Here is a 16,753-nt window from a genome sequence, read left to right as displayed (position 1 = left end):
AAGAAAGCCCTGATAACACTTGGTTCCCTCTTTGGATCGTTGGCTAGTTAAGTTTTAATGCTAGGCTTACTAACCCCTGCCCTGTTTTCAGTTCAATAATGCAGATATTTATTGAGCAACGGCCCTGCCAAGGCAAAAACATGCAGTATGAAAGAAAGAACTATGAGTAATGTATGCGCCTTATGATGAGAGACCTCATTCTCTAATCAAGGAAATCAATAAAGTCTGCCATGACAAAGTGGAACGTGTTAAATCTGAATGGGAAGCTCAAAGCGCTAGAGCCTTTCAAACTGGAAGAGATCACATAGGCATGGTGTTGAGTTAAGAAGGAAGCCTGCAAGGAGAGGGACAGTTGAGACCAGTATTGAAGGAGCTCCAAAAATGTCCCATTCAATGATGGGCCCAATGGCCTTTCCCCTGGGAAAGTTGGCATGGAGAGATTGACTCAAAGGTGGGAACAGCACTAGAGAAAGGTCAGCTTGCACAGGTAGAATTGGTACAGATTTAGAGGCTTTGGATACTAGGGTGTTTTACCACAAGGGGTTGTTGTTATTCTTGTTGGTAGGTGCCATCCGGTCATCAAGTTGATTCTGACTTATAGCAACTTGATGTCCGAGCGAATCAAACATTGTCCAGTCTTTCACCATCCTCACAATCACTCCCATTGGGGACCATTGTCGCTGCCACGATGTCAATCCATCTCATCAAGGTTCTTTCTCTTTTTACCGCCCTTCTACTTTCCCAAGAATGATGTCCTTCTCCGGAGACTGGTCTCTCATGATAACATGTCCAAAGTCTGTGAGTCCACCTTCCTTGCCTCTGAGTCTTCAAAGTAACCTCCTTGTTCCTCAACACTTTAAAGAGAACTTCTCAGCAAATTTACCCAATGCAAAGCTATGCATCCTCTGATCTCTTGACTGCTGCCGCCACCAGCATTGGTTGTGGATTCAAGAAAAATGAAATCCTAGATAACATTAAGCTTTTTTCATTTAGCATGATGGCCCCGTTGTGAAGATTCCGGTTTCCTGTACACTGAGTTGTAATCCATACTGAAGACCACATCCTTGATGTTCAGCAGCATGTGCTTCAAGTCCTCCTCACTTTCAGCAAGCAAGGTTGTGTCATTTGCATCCCACAGGTTGTTCATAAGCCTTCCTCTAATCCTGATACTGCATGGTGCTTCATATAAACCAGCTTCTTGGATTACTTGTTCAGCGTACAGATTGAACAAGCAGTATGTCCTTGTTCTGTTTGCATAATTGCCTCCTGATCCATGAATAAGCTCCACATGAGCTCAATGAAGTGTTCTCTTGGAAAGAAGAGGCCTACTTCAGTACAGGGGCAGTACAGTGGGAAGAAGATGGCAGTGGTCAGAGGAAGGTGGCACAGAACTCTCCTCCATCTACCATCGTTAGTTAGTGCCATCCCTCAGTTCTAATGACTCCTGAAGACAATACTTTTGGAGAGCCCGATAGAATGGACCTGGGAGATGTCCTGTTTTCACGTCCTGCCTCAGGTAAGACCTTGAGCACTAGAACCCACCTCAAGTCCCCCACGAAGAAGGCCTGCAGGGATTAGAGGAATCCAATTCCTGGAAGTGTGTGCATGGACAAGTTGCAGGCACCCATGGTCTTTCTCCTGAAATTAATCTATGTGCTCTGCCTAGATGCCAGGACAAAGAGAAGAAGAGGGGAGCAACAAGTAAGGCTAGAAGGAGAGAAAAAGGGGAAGGAAGGAGGGTATAAAAAATACTAAAAGAAGCAATTCTCCACTGTTGCCAAGATGGCTAAACTCTAACAAAACAAAATCTCACTGCCCTCGTGTTGGTTCTGACCCACAGAAGTCCTGTTCCTCAGGCTCTTCCAGACTGTCAAGCTTCAGGGAGCCGACGGCTCTCGTCTTTCTCCCTTGGAGCACCTGGTGGGTTTGAACTGCCAACATGGTAGATAATAGCCTAAAACTTGACTCACTGTCCCACCAGGGCCCCTTCAAGATACGTTGGACTTTTCAAAAACTGGGTCTAGGGCCGTCCAGAAATACCAACAGAGCTCAGGATTCCTAAAAGGTAATTGGCCATCCCAAACAATTGTCTCTGTTAGATCATTCCCCAGTGATGTGTATGTTTAATTGCTGGCTAAGTGTGTTGCTCTTAAGAATGAGTACAATTAAAAGTGAAGGTGAGGAAGAATGAGTTTAGTTCACAGTTTCTGGTTGCAGAGAATCTTCTGGAATCTTCTTAGATGAGCATTTCCTCTGCTCTGCCTGGTGTTCTTACTTTGCTCCAGCACCGCAGAGGTGAAGGAGGAGCCTGCTCTCTGGTCTACAACTTTTCCTCTCATTTGTTCAGGGCTGGGGATCAAAGGTTGCTCTCTGAATGATGGCTTGAAGAAAAAGGAGAGTTTATTTTTAACAGTCTTATTGACATATAATACACATATCAAACAATTCAGTAGTTCAATCCTGTTAAGAAGACCTGTGCAATCATCACCACCATTTAAAAACATTTCCTCCTTTCTTGGACTCCTTGTGATTAGATCTCCATCTCTCCCTAAGCTCTCCTGCCACACCCATAAGAAACTATTAATCCAGCTACTGTCTTGATAGATTTACCTACCCTGAGTGTCATATATAGAAAAACATACAAAACAAAACATTTTTAAAAAAGAATAACAGCAATAACAAAGATGGAGAAAACCCTCAAACAAAAACAAAGCAGAAAAACAGATTCTTAGTGTGATTGAACTATTGAATGATATGATATGTGAGTTAATGACAATAAAACTATTTTAACAAGAAGCACAACATATTAAAAGACTAGAATAAACTTAAAATGGTTCAAAAGGGAGATCAAATGACAAGGTGGTACATGCCCCCCTATCTGTGTCTGTACTACTGCACTTTCCAAAGCAAGACTATAAAACTATTCACATATCTGGACTATTGTCAGAGGGATTCACCAGCGACTAAATTCATGTGGGAACCCTGCAAATGGATATTAGGCTTTCACTGTCATTCATAGCCTTCAGCAAACCAGGTGCTCAGAATTTCCGTTAATACTATGCCCACCTCAGGTCTTAGATTTAATTATTTGTGATCCTTGTATCACACAGGCTGGTGTGGACTTAGTTTACAACTCACTTAGCTGGCTGCCTGTTTTCAGGCAACAGTGGGTTTTTGTCTTTGTGTTGAGTGAACTTGACAGGTTTGATTCTGCCTCTGGGGACCCGTGTGTCACAGCAGAGGCATGTTCGGTGGCTGGTGCTTTCAGTGGCTAATTTTTCAGAAGCAGACTGGGACTTTCTTCCAGGTGCCTCTGGATGCACTAGAATCTCTAGCCATTGCATTAGCAAACAAGCACCACCTGAGGACTCCATCTCCTATATAAGAGAGTTACGTTTGTCATCCAACGAAACATGGATTCGCTTGCCACAGCAGACAACCTTTAAAATGTCAATGACCTAACATTTTAAAAAATGACTTATTGCTTGCTCTGTTAGAGTCTGACGTGGACTAAGTGTCCTCCCCATCCTTGGGCTGTACCATCTGGAACCTGAGGAACCCACAGTTCCCCTGGTGGGGAGGAGAAAGAGCTGCAACAGTTTTCAGAGTGATTTCTAAGAGGTAGGTCGTTTTTAAAAAATCATTTTATTGGGGGCTCATACAACTCTTATCACAATCCATCCATCCATTGTGTCAAGCACTTTTGTACATATGTTGTCATCATCATTCTCAAAACATTTGCTTTCTACTTGAGTCCTTGGTATCAGCTCCTCATTTTTCCCCTCCCTCCCCACTCCCCCCGCCCCCATGGACACTTGATAGTTTATAAATTATTATTATTTTGTAATATCTTCCACCATCTCACTTCACCCAGTCTCCACTGTCCATCCCCCAGGGAGGAGGTTATATGCAGATCCTTGTAATCTGTTTCCCCCTTTCTCCCTCACCTTCCCTCCACCCTCCCAGTATTGCCACTCTCACCACTGTTCCTCAGGGGTTCATCTGTCCTGGATTCCCTGTGTTTCCAGTTCCTATCTGTGCCAGTGTACATCCTCTGTTCCAGCTGGATTTGTAAGGTAGAATTGGGATCATGATAGTGGGGGTCGGCGGGGAGCATTCAAGAACTAGAGAAAAATTGTATGTTTCATTGTTGCTACACCGCACCCTGACTGGCTTGTCTCCTCCCCGCAGCCCTTCTGCAAGGAAATGTCCAATTTCCCACAGATGGGTCCTGGGTCCCCACCACTCTGCACTCACTCTCATTCACAATGATATGATTTTTTTTTGGGGGGGGGGGTGTCTTTGATGCTTGATACCTGATCCCTTCGATGCCTTGTGATCTCACAGGCTGGTGTGCTTCTTCCATGTGGGCTTTGTTGTTTCTCAGTTAGATGGCCCCTTGTTTGTCTTCCAGCCTATAGGACCCCAGATTCTATATCTTTTGACAGCCGGGCACCATCAGCTTTCTTTACTGCATTTGCTTATGCAGCACCCGCTTTGTCTTCAGCGATTGTGTCGGGGTAGGCTGGTGTGTTTCTTCCATGCGGGCTTTGCTGTTTCTCAGCTAGATGGCCGTCTGTTTATCTTCAAGCCTTTAAGACCCAAGATGCTTTATCTTTTGATAGCTGGGCACCATCAGTTTTCTTCACCACATTTGCTTGTGCACCTGTTGTCTTCAGTGATCATGCCAGGAAGGTGAGCATCTCAGACTGCTGAATTGTTAGAACAAAGTGTTCTTGTGTTGAGGGAGTACTTGAAAAGGGGCTCACTGTCCATCTGGTTCCTTAATACTAGATCTATAAATATATGTACCTATATAAATATGTGTACCTTCCCCCTCGTCGTATATAAATCAGTTTACATCTGTATATGCCTGTGTTTAGATCTCTATAACTGCCCTTTGCCTCCCAGTTCTTTCCTTTATTTCTTTGTACTTTCCTCTTGTTCCACTATCATGTTCAGTCTTCATTTGGGTTTTAGGAATTCCTCTCGGTTACATTGCCCTTGATCCAGCCCTGCCAGACCTCTTATACCCTCCTTGCCACTGATTTTGGATCACTTGTTGTTCCCTTGTCCCTGGGTTTGTTAACACCCACTTCCTTTCCCCATCCTCCCATGTACCCCGCGGAACTGTTATCCTATTGTTCTCTCTTCTGGCTTGTTTATCCCGCCTATCCCTTCACGATAGACATGCAGCAACAACAATATGCACCAACACAAGACCAATTACAACGAAGCAACAATAGAAAGTAAAACAATACAACAACAACAACAATAACGAAAACCATATAAATAGTTCAGGGTCTATTTGTTGTCCTTCATGAGTGCTTTCCAGTCATGAGTCCTCGGGGGAACAGGGCACTAACTCACACAGGGGAGGGTGTTGATTGTGTCTCCACAGGGAAAGAGGGACCAGACTTCAACCCGGTGCTCCAAGTCAAGAATGCAATACAATGACATGAAGCAGGAAACCAATAGAGAGGCTTGAGGGGCCAGCCCCATTACCAACTAAGTGGACAGCACCACCCTCCCCGTCCCCTGAAGAATTCAGTTCAGAGGACAGCACTGAAGCTACAGCTCAAGAAGCGGAACTTGTCTGATCTGAGCACACAGGAGCCAACGAGGGGGGAAGGGGTAAAAAAAAAAAAGATCAAAGCACATCCTGGCTCACCAAGCCCTGAGGACAATGTTTCTGCTCAGAGCAGCAATGCACAGAGACGACCACAGGGCCAGCCTCACCACAGGACACACCGTCCCTTATTGACTCATAGCACCGTTGGGGACAACACTAGAGGCACACGGCGGGAATTGTGCCCACCCTGAGCTCACCACACCGAAGCCAGTCTCTGGGGGCATGCAGCAGAGCAGCGGTGGGAGCAGAGCAATGAAGTCCCCAGGGATAGATGTGGGGCCAGGGCATGGCACCCCATCAGACTCGACTGGGAAGAGGTAGGTCTTAAATGGCTCACCTCTGCCCATTCATTAGGCAGAAGTCACATGGCTGCCACTTACCTGCAAGAGACTGGGAAATACAGAGGTACTTCGTGCCATAAAGTTTGGCTCAAAGGCTTCCTGGTTGTCCAAGGATGATTGGTCTGTCACACTCACTGGGGTCAGCCAGTGTTAGTTGGGGGTTTCCTGCAACGATTTCCCATCCCCCTGAGAGAAAGGAAAATGAATGTCCTGATAAAGCCCTCCACCCAGAAGGAAACTTAAGATCCCCACCATGGGGTCTGTGCTCATAACTTTGCAACCCACAAAAAGGCAGCAGCGAGAGAAGACAATGGGAGGTGAAGAATGCAGGGGCAGCTGAAGCATTGCCTCCTGGTGTCCCCAGATTCCAATTCTACATCATTGGCTTCCAGCACGCCAGTGTGACCTCACTGGATTCCAGTCTCTATATTTGCTCACCATCAGTGCCTCTGACTGTAAATAATCGAAAGGAATAGAATAGGGGGAGAATTGCTATTGCCATCCCCTTTTGCCTTTCATAAAATCTTTTTATATCAGAGGGATCTGGCCCCAGCCACTCCTCACTCTATAAGTAGTTCTGGGAGCTATGCAGATTGAGATTGAGCTAATGACACCTCATAGCATTCTAATCTTTGTTAAAGCAAAGGGTTGTGCATGGATGATAGGTGGGTCTTCCTGCAAGGTTCTAAATGTTATCAACATGCAATTGAGGCCTCCCACCAGAAAACCTCCTGAGCCAGGCAGAGGGCCCTCCCAGTCCCTTACATATGCTTTATAGGCATATAAGACTGATTTGGATTTTATTAATGACAAAAGACAGGTTTTATTATCCTGATTCTAGTATACCTACCTTGGCCATCATTCTGCCAATTGCATGCTAATAGCTTGATATATGAATGTGCAAAAGTAGTCTTTGCTTGGGATGCCACCCCAGTAGTTGATGTGTTCTGGTCTACAGGAAAATGTTAGGATCCGGACGGAGCTGTTCAAGCATACGGATATGAGACTCGGGCACTTAGTAGACATGGTAGCAGCAGTATCCAGTGAAAAGATTCCTTGAGGGATCCATGAGGTCCAAAGACATTAAGTGAAGTTCAAGTCCGTTCTTTCCTATCTATGTTCTTCCTACTCCATCACATTGTGCTCTATCTTTGGACTTAACTTCCTTGTCTTGGTGGGCAGGCTAGTCCATAGCGCCACCATTTTGCACATACTCTTCCCTCTGATGGACTGTCCTTCCCAAACTTGCTCTGATCAACTTCTGCTGATTTCTCCTTCGACTGGTGCATCTTCCAGATTGGGTCAACTACTCCATTCTTTGTGCCGTTACAGTCCTTTAGAGGGGACCTTATTACAAGCTGAATCGCACTGTGCTGTAATAATGCACGCCCATCTCTCTCCACCAAGCCATGAGCTTGAGGGCATGAAGTCTATTCTTGTCATCTTAGCATCCCTGGAACCTGGGATAGGTCAGGTAGGGGAGAGGTGCTCCGTATGTGTTTTGAGGGAATAAATGCATTTAAAACCATTTACCCTTTTCGTAGGCATGGAGAGAATTGGAAGACTGAGCAAGACCACAAAGGCAGAGGGCTTGGGATGTTTTAGGAAAAAAAAGAAAAAAAAAGAGGGGGGCACCAATCCAATAGTACATCTTCTGACACCTTCACCCCCCATTTGTCCAGATCTCCCAGTGAACACGGCGAGGACACACAACTGCAGCTCCGTGCTGAGCTCTCCCTTCTCTTGTCTACTCTGGAGCGTAAGGAGGGGGGTGCAGGGAGGGGCAAGGTCAGGGAGGGTCTTCTGGCTCCAACCTTCACAGGGCTGCTGTAAAGTAATCCAATTCCTATGGCTGCGAGGGCCAGCGGCCAGGGTCAGCCACCCTCCACGGAGCTATTGTGTTTGGATATTAATAGCCATTGGCAGTGTCGTCTGTGTGGGCAAATGCTGTCTTTTCCGAGCTGTGCAAAGCCCCCACCTCCCAGCGACAAAATACTCCACAAATAACCTCCGCATGTTCTGAATTCCTCTGGGCAGGGAGCCTGGATAATGAACAGGGTAAGGGAGAGCAGGACTCCCCTCAGAGCACCCAGAGCTAGCACTCATGGGAGCCCGGAGCCCAAAGTAGAGGGCCTACTGGGTCCTGGAGGGGAAGAGACCCGAGTGACTGGTGGGGGGCGGTCATGGGTGGGGGGTTGGAGGTGGTGTCGGCATTCTGCAAGAAAAACCCAGGCTCTCCGGGCTCTCCAAGGGACCAGCTGTGAACCTCAGGCAGCACGGAGACTTTCTGAGGCTCAGAGTCTTCATCTGGAGAAAGTCTGTCTATTTAATAGGCATGTGAGCTGCGGCAAATGAAGCCCTAGGTGGGAAAGGCCCTTATCAGTGTGAGAGAGTCATAAGGGTATGGTGGTAGTGGTGGTGGTAGTGGTGGTGATGGAGGTGGTGGTGGTGATGTGACGACAACAACAAAGGTCACAACCAAGACAATGACTTGCTAGGCGGATACGTCCTGCAAAGACGGAAAGGCAAGCCATTTTCATGCTGATTACCTCTCAAAACTAACCATAACAGGTACTAGGAGTAAGGCTTCCACCCCCCATATCTCTCACCCTCTGCCAGGACCAAAAGTCTTAGACATCTTTGAACACAGTCAATTCACCTACACTGGGAAGAAGCTCTGCTTTTGTCTGGGGAGACGTCTTTCAACTGAACACGTAGTCTTTTTGACATTCTGCCTGTATCCCTAAGAACCAGTGCAAAAGGAACATTTTAGAAAACAAAGTCGATGAAAAGAATTGCTCCATGCTCCAGGTCAGTCTTCTCTAAGTACCTATATACCGCCTGGCATTTGTGCCAATTTTCAGGTGTGTGACTTTGTGCAAGTGGTACAATCTCTGTGTGCTTCAGTCTCTTCAGTTGTGAAGCATGCAGATCATAATAATAATGATGCTGTGGGCCAGGGGTTGGGCTGCTTACCCCAAGGTCAGCTGTTCAACTTTAACAGCTTGGAGAAAGATGAGGCTGTCTACTCCTGTGAAGATTGACAGTCTCAGAAACTCCATAGAGGATCACTATAAATCGGAATGTGATAGTCACACAATTTCCTGTCAACTTGATAAAAGAAAGAAGGGGTGGAGTCTAGCCTGTCAAGCAGGTCACAGCCTGAAGACCCCTCCTTGTGGGCATGGCCTTCTCATGAGGATTCTGGGAACTCTCTCTTGCTGCTGCACATTCCTGTTGACAAGACACATGGAGCCATGCTGATGGCAGCCAGAGCTCTAGAGATGTGGAGCCACAGGACTTTCTACCCACCTGTGATCTTCCTGCATTTGGCATCATTGCATGTGATGTGTGAGTCTGAAGAGGAATTCGTAGGTTAATATTGGACTAATGGGTTGATATTGAACTTATGGACTTTTTCTGAAGTGGGCTGGGATATTTTATTGATGCATAATTACTTCTTGATATAAATTTCACTCTTACACATATATGAGTGTCAATGGATTTGTTTCTCTAGTCAATCTGAACTAACACACAGAACCAACTTGAAGGCAATGGATTTGATTTGGGTTATATATGCAATTAAGTAGAGGCCTGACATTTGGTAGGCATGCCCCTTATCACCTGATTTTATATATTCCCAGTGCTTTGAAGAGATCTGTTGGTTTTTGCAATGGTATAGTGTGGCTTAAGAGATCTCGGACTACCCCACAGAGAGGACCCAAAAGAAATGGGAGAATAAAACCCCATGTATATTCTCTATTGTGACCAGCATGAATCAGCAGGATTCAAGTGTCCATGGCTCTCCCTCCATGGAAGCCCTCGTTGATTGGCTTTAACTTCTGGGGGAAGCATCTGTGGCATCATTCACAGAGGTCATTGTGGGAGATCTGATGAGTCACACCGGACCCTCATCAGAAGGGTGCACTCTCCCCCGTTCAATGCACAGAGTCCTAAGGGAAAAACAACAGGGGAAAAGAAGCATAAAATCTTAGGCATCTGGGACAGAAGACCCTCCAGTCTTCCAGAACACCTTCATCTGGTCACATAAGGAACTTCTTAGAACTCAGGTTTCTCTGGTTGTAGCTCACCTCCAACAAATCATAATTTTAGGGATGGGATTGAAATGCAGGCAAAGCGGGCTGTCCAGGTCACTGTTTGCCCACTCCCGTTTGAGAGCCTTTCCCAAGCATGTATGGTTCGTGGATCTGGGTGCATCTGTGGGATAGATGAGAAATCAGAGTGGAACTGGGAAGATTAGAGGCAGCTGTGGCTCCTGGGCAGCCTGATGGATCCCAGCATCTGGTTGCATGAGAAGCAGCATTCAGGCCTGTAGCAAAGCCCTGGGTATTTTCCACTGCCACATTTTCCTGGTGGCTTAAGAATGACAACTGTGTGTAGTAACTGTGACCACAGGCTTGAGCCGCAGTCAGAGTGTGGGATTTTTAGGACTGGACCCACTGCATATGAACTCCCTTCGCCTCAATTTTGGGGCATACCCAGAGAGGTCCAGATAGATTTCAAGGACCCAAGGACATAATGCCGAGGCCTATTGATCCAATTCTAGACTGTTTCTTCTTCAGATTATTGTTGGTATTACTATCACCTGCTGTTAAGATGAACACAAAATGGTTAACTTGCTCTACCTGGAGGAGAAGCCATCCAAATGAACAGTCCTGCAGGAGATGGGAAAGGATGTCCGATGCCCATGTAGGGAAAAGCAAGCAGTGAGGATGGCTGTTGGGGGCTCTACAGGACAACGGTTAGTGTCTGCCGATTCTTCAGGATCTTTTACTTTGAAACAACAGAGCTGCTTTGGGGTCCCTCTGGTGGATGCCACTGTGGGGAGGGTTCTGTAATGTAGGATCTCGGGAGGAGCGCAGGAGTCCGGCTGATGGAGTTAATGGTTTCATCGTTTTCATACAGACTTCCAATTTCTATTCTACTGAGAAAGAATTGGCTTCGTGCCACTGAGAAGCAGTCCTTTAGGTCTATGGGACGTACTGCCCATGGACCGAACCACATGAAAGTCTCCTGGGGGGTCCCGCATGTCTCTCAACACATAATGTTTTGGCGTGATAGTCGACGGTAAAGGATAAACCAAACCGGAGTTGCATCGAGTCTGCAGGGCTCTGTCCCTGTGCTTCTCCGGGGGTCTGTGTGGTTCCCTCGCTCCCTTCTGGGAAGCACAGTAAACGTGCTTCATTTTTATAATGATGCTTTCATCTCGCCATGTGGAATGGGTGGCAGGCAGTAAATGTGTGCTTCAAAGCCTGTTTGGGGGAGCACTGGCATGGATTGCCCAGGTGTGGTGTGTGATCAGTAAGGAGGAGGCACAGTGGGCTGCCCTGGGGCCAGGCTGGGCTGGTGGACTGGGGGTGGTGGGGTGAAACAATGCCCCTGTACCTCCTTGTGAAGATGAAGCTGCCTCCTTGTATCCTCAAGGGGTTTGGCACATTCCACGTCTTCTGAGGCCACTTCAAAGGAAGCAGTGGCAGAGCAACACCAATGGCTGCACAGGTGGCCATGCGCGTTGGAAGGACCTATTAGTTTCTTTACATGCAGAGTCATCGGTGAGTAAAACAAGACCCTGAAAGGACCGAATAATCTCTGACTTTCGGACACAGAACCGTTTGCTCAAAGACACCATATCATTTCCACCTAATTTCCACTTCAGTGCAGTCAAAGACTAGGAGCTAACAGTCAGTCTTACGTCTTCGTTAGGTAGAATACCCCAAGTCCCATTGCTTGCTGTGCAGGTCCATAGCTAAGGAAACAGCCTTGCATTCTCTGGCCTCAGTGCCCCCTCTCCCAGCTCGTTGGCTGCAGCAGCAGAAAGCACTCCAGGAGGGGCTTGGTCACCAGAAAGCAGTTTCCCAATACAGGCACCTTTGGACTCAGATTAAAGTAAAGATTTTTTCCAATGTGAGTATCATGACACCGATGCCCATTGTAGCACTACACACCATAGCCACTATTCACAAATAAACATCCATCAAGAAGTGACTGGATATGCAAAATGGGGTACATACATACCAGGGAATACCATGCAGCCATAAAGAGCATTGAAGTCCTGATACACACCATCACAAGCATGAGCCCCAGTATCCTGCTTGAAATAAGTCAGTCTCTAAGGGGAAAATATTATCTGATCCCATTTATCTCAAATACAAAATGGGTAGAGACCAAAGCTCCCCAATGGCTGCCACAGTGGTAGGGAGAGAGAAGGAGTCCTTGCTCACAGGGCCCCCACATTTCTGTGAAGGAGAGTAGGATGATTTGGAAAAGACTTGGTGAATGTTCTGTTACATGTACTTATGTTTTGTGTTAGTCTGAGTTGACTAGAGAAATAAATATATAGACACTCATGTATGTATAAAAGAGAACTTTATATCAAAGAACAATTATGTATTGAGAAAACATCCCAGTCCAGTTCAATGTTAGCCCATATGCCTGATACCAGTCCGTAAATTCCTCTTCAGACTCACACAACACATACAATGATGCAGAATACAGGAAGATCATAGGCCAGGGAGTGGAAAATCTTGTGGATCCTCTGGTGGTGGAAGCATCTTAGCATTGGCGTGGGTCTCCATGTGGCTCCTCTAGCTCAGGACTCTGGCTCCACCAGCACAGCTCCATGTGGCCTGTCAACAGGAATCTCAAGCAGAGAGTGAGTGTGTCCTGCTTCCAGTGAGCGATTTATCTCTGTCGCGCCTCCAAATGAGGTCTTTAAGTCGTGACCCGATTGACAGGCTAACCTTAACCCCTTCATTCTTAATAGTCTCAACTTGGCACCAGATTATGTAACTACCACATGTTTTAAGCGCTATAGTGTGGATTAGGTGAAGGGCTACAGAGCAGATCATCCGTTCCACATTCAGCAACTCGCCAGCCCTCCATTGTCTTGCCCTGCGTCCATCATCTTTCTCCCCACCCCACTCTGTTGGCGCTTCATTTTCAGCACAATCCAAAATAAGTGCGAAAGAAACACAAATAATTATAGGAAGCATAATCCTATCTATTGAAGAGATGAGGTGGGTCCAGAGCCAGGTGGTGGGTGAGGGTGAAACTGCATGTCCTCCCGCAATCCCTGAGAGTCTATAACTCCCTACTGTTCAGGAGACAGAATTCTCTAACCTCTGTGGCCACAGGCCCATGACCATTAGTGTGATTAATCTGTAGTAATGTCTGTAATCATGTTTAGAACGGGGCAAAGCCAAGTGATTGATTGTCATCATTATCAGTAGTTGTATTTGCAATTAGTAGTAATTGCATGCTCATCTTTGGAGATCTTTTGTAAGTAATTGAATCTCGCCACTTAAGAATTCAGTCCCTTCTGCTTTCTGCCCTTTTGTGTTGTTGTTGTTTTTCCCCATCCTTCGATCCATGCCTGGAAATGGGAAGGAAATGATTAATATTAATCAGATTATGTTCATTGATATTTATGAAATGAAGTACTTTACGGCATGGTCACATTATTCTTCAATATGGTTGCTACTTCATGGCCAGCCTAAGCTTAACCCTTGGGGTTCCACGGTGGGGTTCATTCACCTTTGACCTTTAGGAATAAGTGAGGTCTTTCATTGAGAGCCCTTTGGTAGAAAGACTTATAGCTCATTTAGACCACAAAGAGGAAATAAAGCCTATACAAGGTCTCTGTTATTGCCTTACTATACATTCTAGTAAAGTAGATCGATCAAGTGAGAGATTAATTGATAGATCCTATCATGGTCCTGAGAAGCCACGGTGGCATCACGGTGACACATTGGGCTGCTAACTGCAGTGCAGCACTTCAAAACCACCAGGAACTCCTTGGGAGAAAGACAGGACTTCTCCTTCTGTAGAGAGTTATCGTCTGAGACACTCAAAAACGTAGAAACTCACAGTTCTACCATGTCCTATAGGCTCTCTATGAGTCGTCATAGAGTTGATGGCGGTGAGTTTTTGAGTTGCATGGTCCCTGCTCCCAGGGAAATTGATGGTCAGGTAGGGCCATCAAGATGTAGAGAGGAAGGCCGGGGGCTCTCCTTCTAAAATGCACCCAAGGAAGACCTTATGGATCACCAGCAAACAGGTTCCAGGATAGTGTGGAGCTTGAACCCCTCGGGTTGGACTCAAACATACGGAAGACTGTGAAGATGATGCAGGCACAGGCGATGCTTTCCTCTGTTATAAACGAAGTGGTCGTGAGTAGGAGCTGGTTCCATAGCAACTAACACAAGAAGCTGAGACATACATTTTTGTTTTTAAAAAGGCTACAAAAATTAAACTATTTACTGCTTGGGGAGATGCTTGAGGGGAAAAAAAACAAACCGAGTACTGTGTTCACTACAGGTCTAGATAAGAAGCTTGTGGGGGAGAAAGCTAACCTGAGAGCAAGAACGGACAGAGCAATGATTAAAGCATCCCTTTTGGACCCAGGCAGAAGCAGACCCCTCATAACTGTTGGAAAATGAACATTTAACGAACCCCTGGCTTAAGCAGTTGCTATAAAATTAAAATGTAACTTAAAAATACACCTGCTCAGTAAAGAATTATTAAGCACTTAAATGTATATTAGTGAAAGGCAAAATGACACAATTTTTGCATCAAAGTAAACATCAACGTATAGAACCAGTTGCTAATGGAGTTGATGCCAGCTCATAGAGATATCATGTGGATCAGAGTAGAACTGTGCTCCCTAGAGCTGGTTTCTCGGAAATACAGACCAGGTGTAACCTCAGAAGTGCCTCAGGGTGGACTTGGACTCCCAACATGTCAGTGAGCACCCAAGTCCATCACCCATCTGTACCACTGAGGGATGCCCATCCAAGGACAAGTTGGGAGTTTCCGCACAGAGCATTAGCTACTCATAAAGGTGGATGCTTACCCAGACTTGTTCAATTTTGAAGGAACCCTGATGGGATGCTGGTAAAAACCCTAGGCTGCTCCCAGAAAGGCCTGGGGTTTGAACCCACTAGCTGTTCCATAGGAGAAAGGCACTCTGCATTTGTCCAGATTGACAGCACTGAGAAGCCTATAGGGCCATTCTATTCTGTTCTGTGGAGTCTCAATGAGTCCTAATCCACTGTGTGACACAGTAGGCTTCGTATGGCTGATTGAATATTGATTACTTGTCAAGCAATCTTTGAATGCTTCATATGTGCTCATTCATTTGATCCTAAAACCAACCCAAGGTGAAGGGATGATCACAATTTCCATTGCCCAGACGTGAAACCGGAGGCGGCAGGAGATGAAGGAACCGGTCAATGTCAGAGCCATGATAAAACCCAGACTCTCTGGCTCCAGAACCAATGCAAAGTGTAAAACCACTTTCTAAATATGTTTTTAAACCCAGATATAAGGCCAACTCTATTAGTATTGTGCAACTGATAGCCAGGGGCAGGGGGATGTATCTGCTGGCTATTAAGAAGAATCTCTAATGTTGAACCCCTGCATAAGGCAGTTGTGTCCAAAGTAGATCATGGCCGCCAGGGCTAGGGCTAGAGTAAAGCCGCTAAAAAGCTAGGGTACAAATTTTAAGGAGGCACTCATCCTCAAGGTCTTTCTAGTGTAGATTTCGACCTATGGGTGAGTGTCTCCTTAAATTTTGCAGCCTTCTCTTGGCCCTAAAGCTGGGCTACTACAAGCCCATGGAGTCCTCCTTGATTTCATAATCATAAGTACTAAACATATAGTCAGAAAAGCAAAAGGAAGGAGAGAGAAGCAGCCAAGGACCTGCAAAATCCAGAAGAACCTTCCTGAGAACTGGCTGTGGTCACAGGTTAGACAGTGGAGCATGATGCCTCTGCTTTCAGGCTCTGGAGCAGCGCCTACTCATCTTAATGAATCCGGAGAATGAACTCTCTTCCCACCAGAAGAGCCTGTCTCTCTGCTCTGCCAGGAGCATCTGCTCCAAATGCCTCCTGGTTACAGCCTAAGAGCTTATTTCCTTCCACTTTAGTTATAAGAGGCATAATTGTTCTACAGACCTCATCAATACATCTCATTCCTCTAGATCGAAAATATGATTCTCTCTCTGGGTCTTCTCAGGTCTCATCTCATTTCTGTAATTCTCAGTGCTCCTCATATGTTATCTCTTAAAGAAATCCCTTGTAGGGTGATAATATAATCAGTGAAGTCAGGATTCCTAAATGCTCAAGGGTATTAGGAGCAAGAGCCATAGTAGTATAGGCCACAATTTGACTTCTAATTCCATATTTATATCCTGACACTAGAAAGACTGACCTGTCTGAATCCTGAAACCTGCTAATGCCACTTCCAGTGGACCAGAAAGAAGTGAATGAGGCATTGGGGCTTTGTTGCTAGACAGGTTGAGAGTTAGCTTTAGCTATACTATGAAACCAGTGTCTTCAAGGACTCTTTCTCTTTTGTATGGATTGGCACTTAGCACCTAATGAAAACTGCTGGGGGAAGTGTACAAATGCTGGAAAAGGCCAAAGTACCATCTATAGTCCATTCTTGCCTTGACAGAGCCACAGAAACCAAGTGGTTCCTGGAGAAACACAGGCACACAGATATGTAGATGGTACATAAGAGAGTCTCCTTATGGATACATGGAAGAGTGGAAGTAAGAGAGCTTGGAAGTGGGCATAAGCAGAGAGAGCAGTTTCACAAGGGCTATGCTTTTGAGGTAAAGAAGAAACTGTATCTAGAATTGTAGTATTAAATTAAAATGGCACGGAGGGGGTGAGGGGCCAGCCCCCACCGCGAATCGCGGGTTCAGTAATACTACTTCTGGATTCAGTAATGCACAATTGTATGGTTGAGATATATA

This window comes from Echinops telfairi, unplaced genomic scaffold (genome assembly GCF_000313985.2).
Source record: "Echinops telfairi isolate 266 unplaced genomic scaffold, ASM31398v2 ScPeMD7_7356;HRSCAF=8355, whole genome shotgun sequence".
NCBI classification, from domain to species: domain Eukaryota; kingdom Metazoa; phylum Chordata; class Mammalia; order Afrosoricida; family Tenrecidae; genus Echinops; species Echinops telfairi.
The sequence above is the reverse complement of the archived record's forward strand: the minus strand, read 5'-3'. Positions refer to the sequence as shown.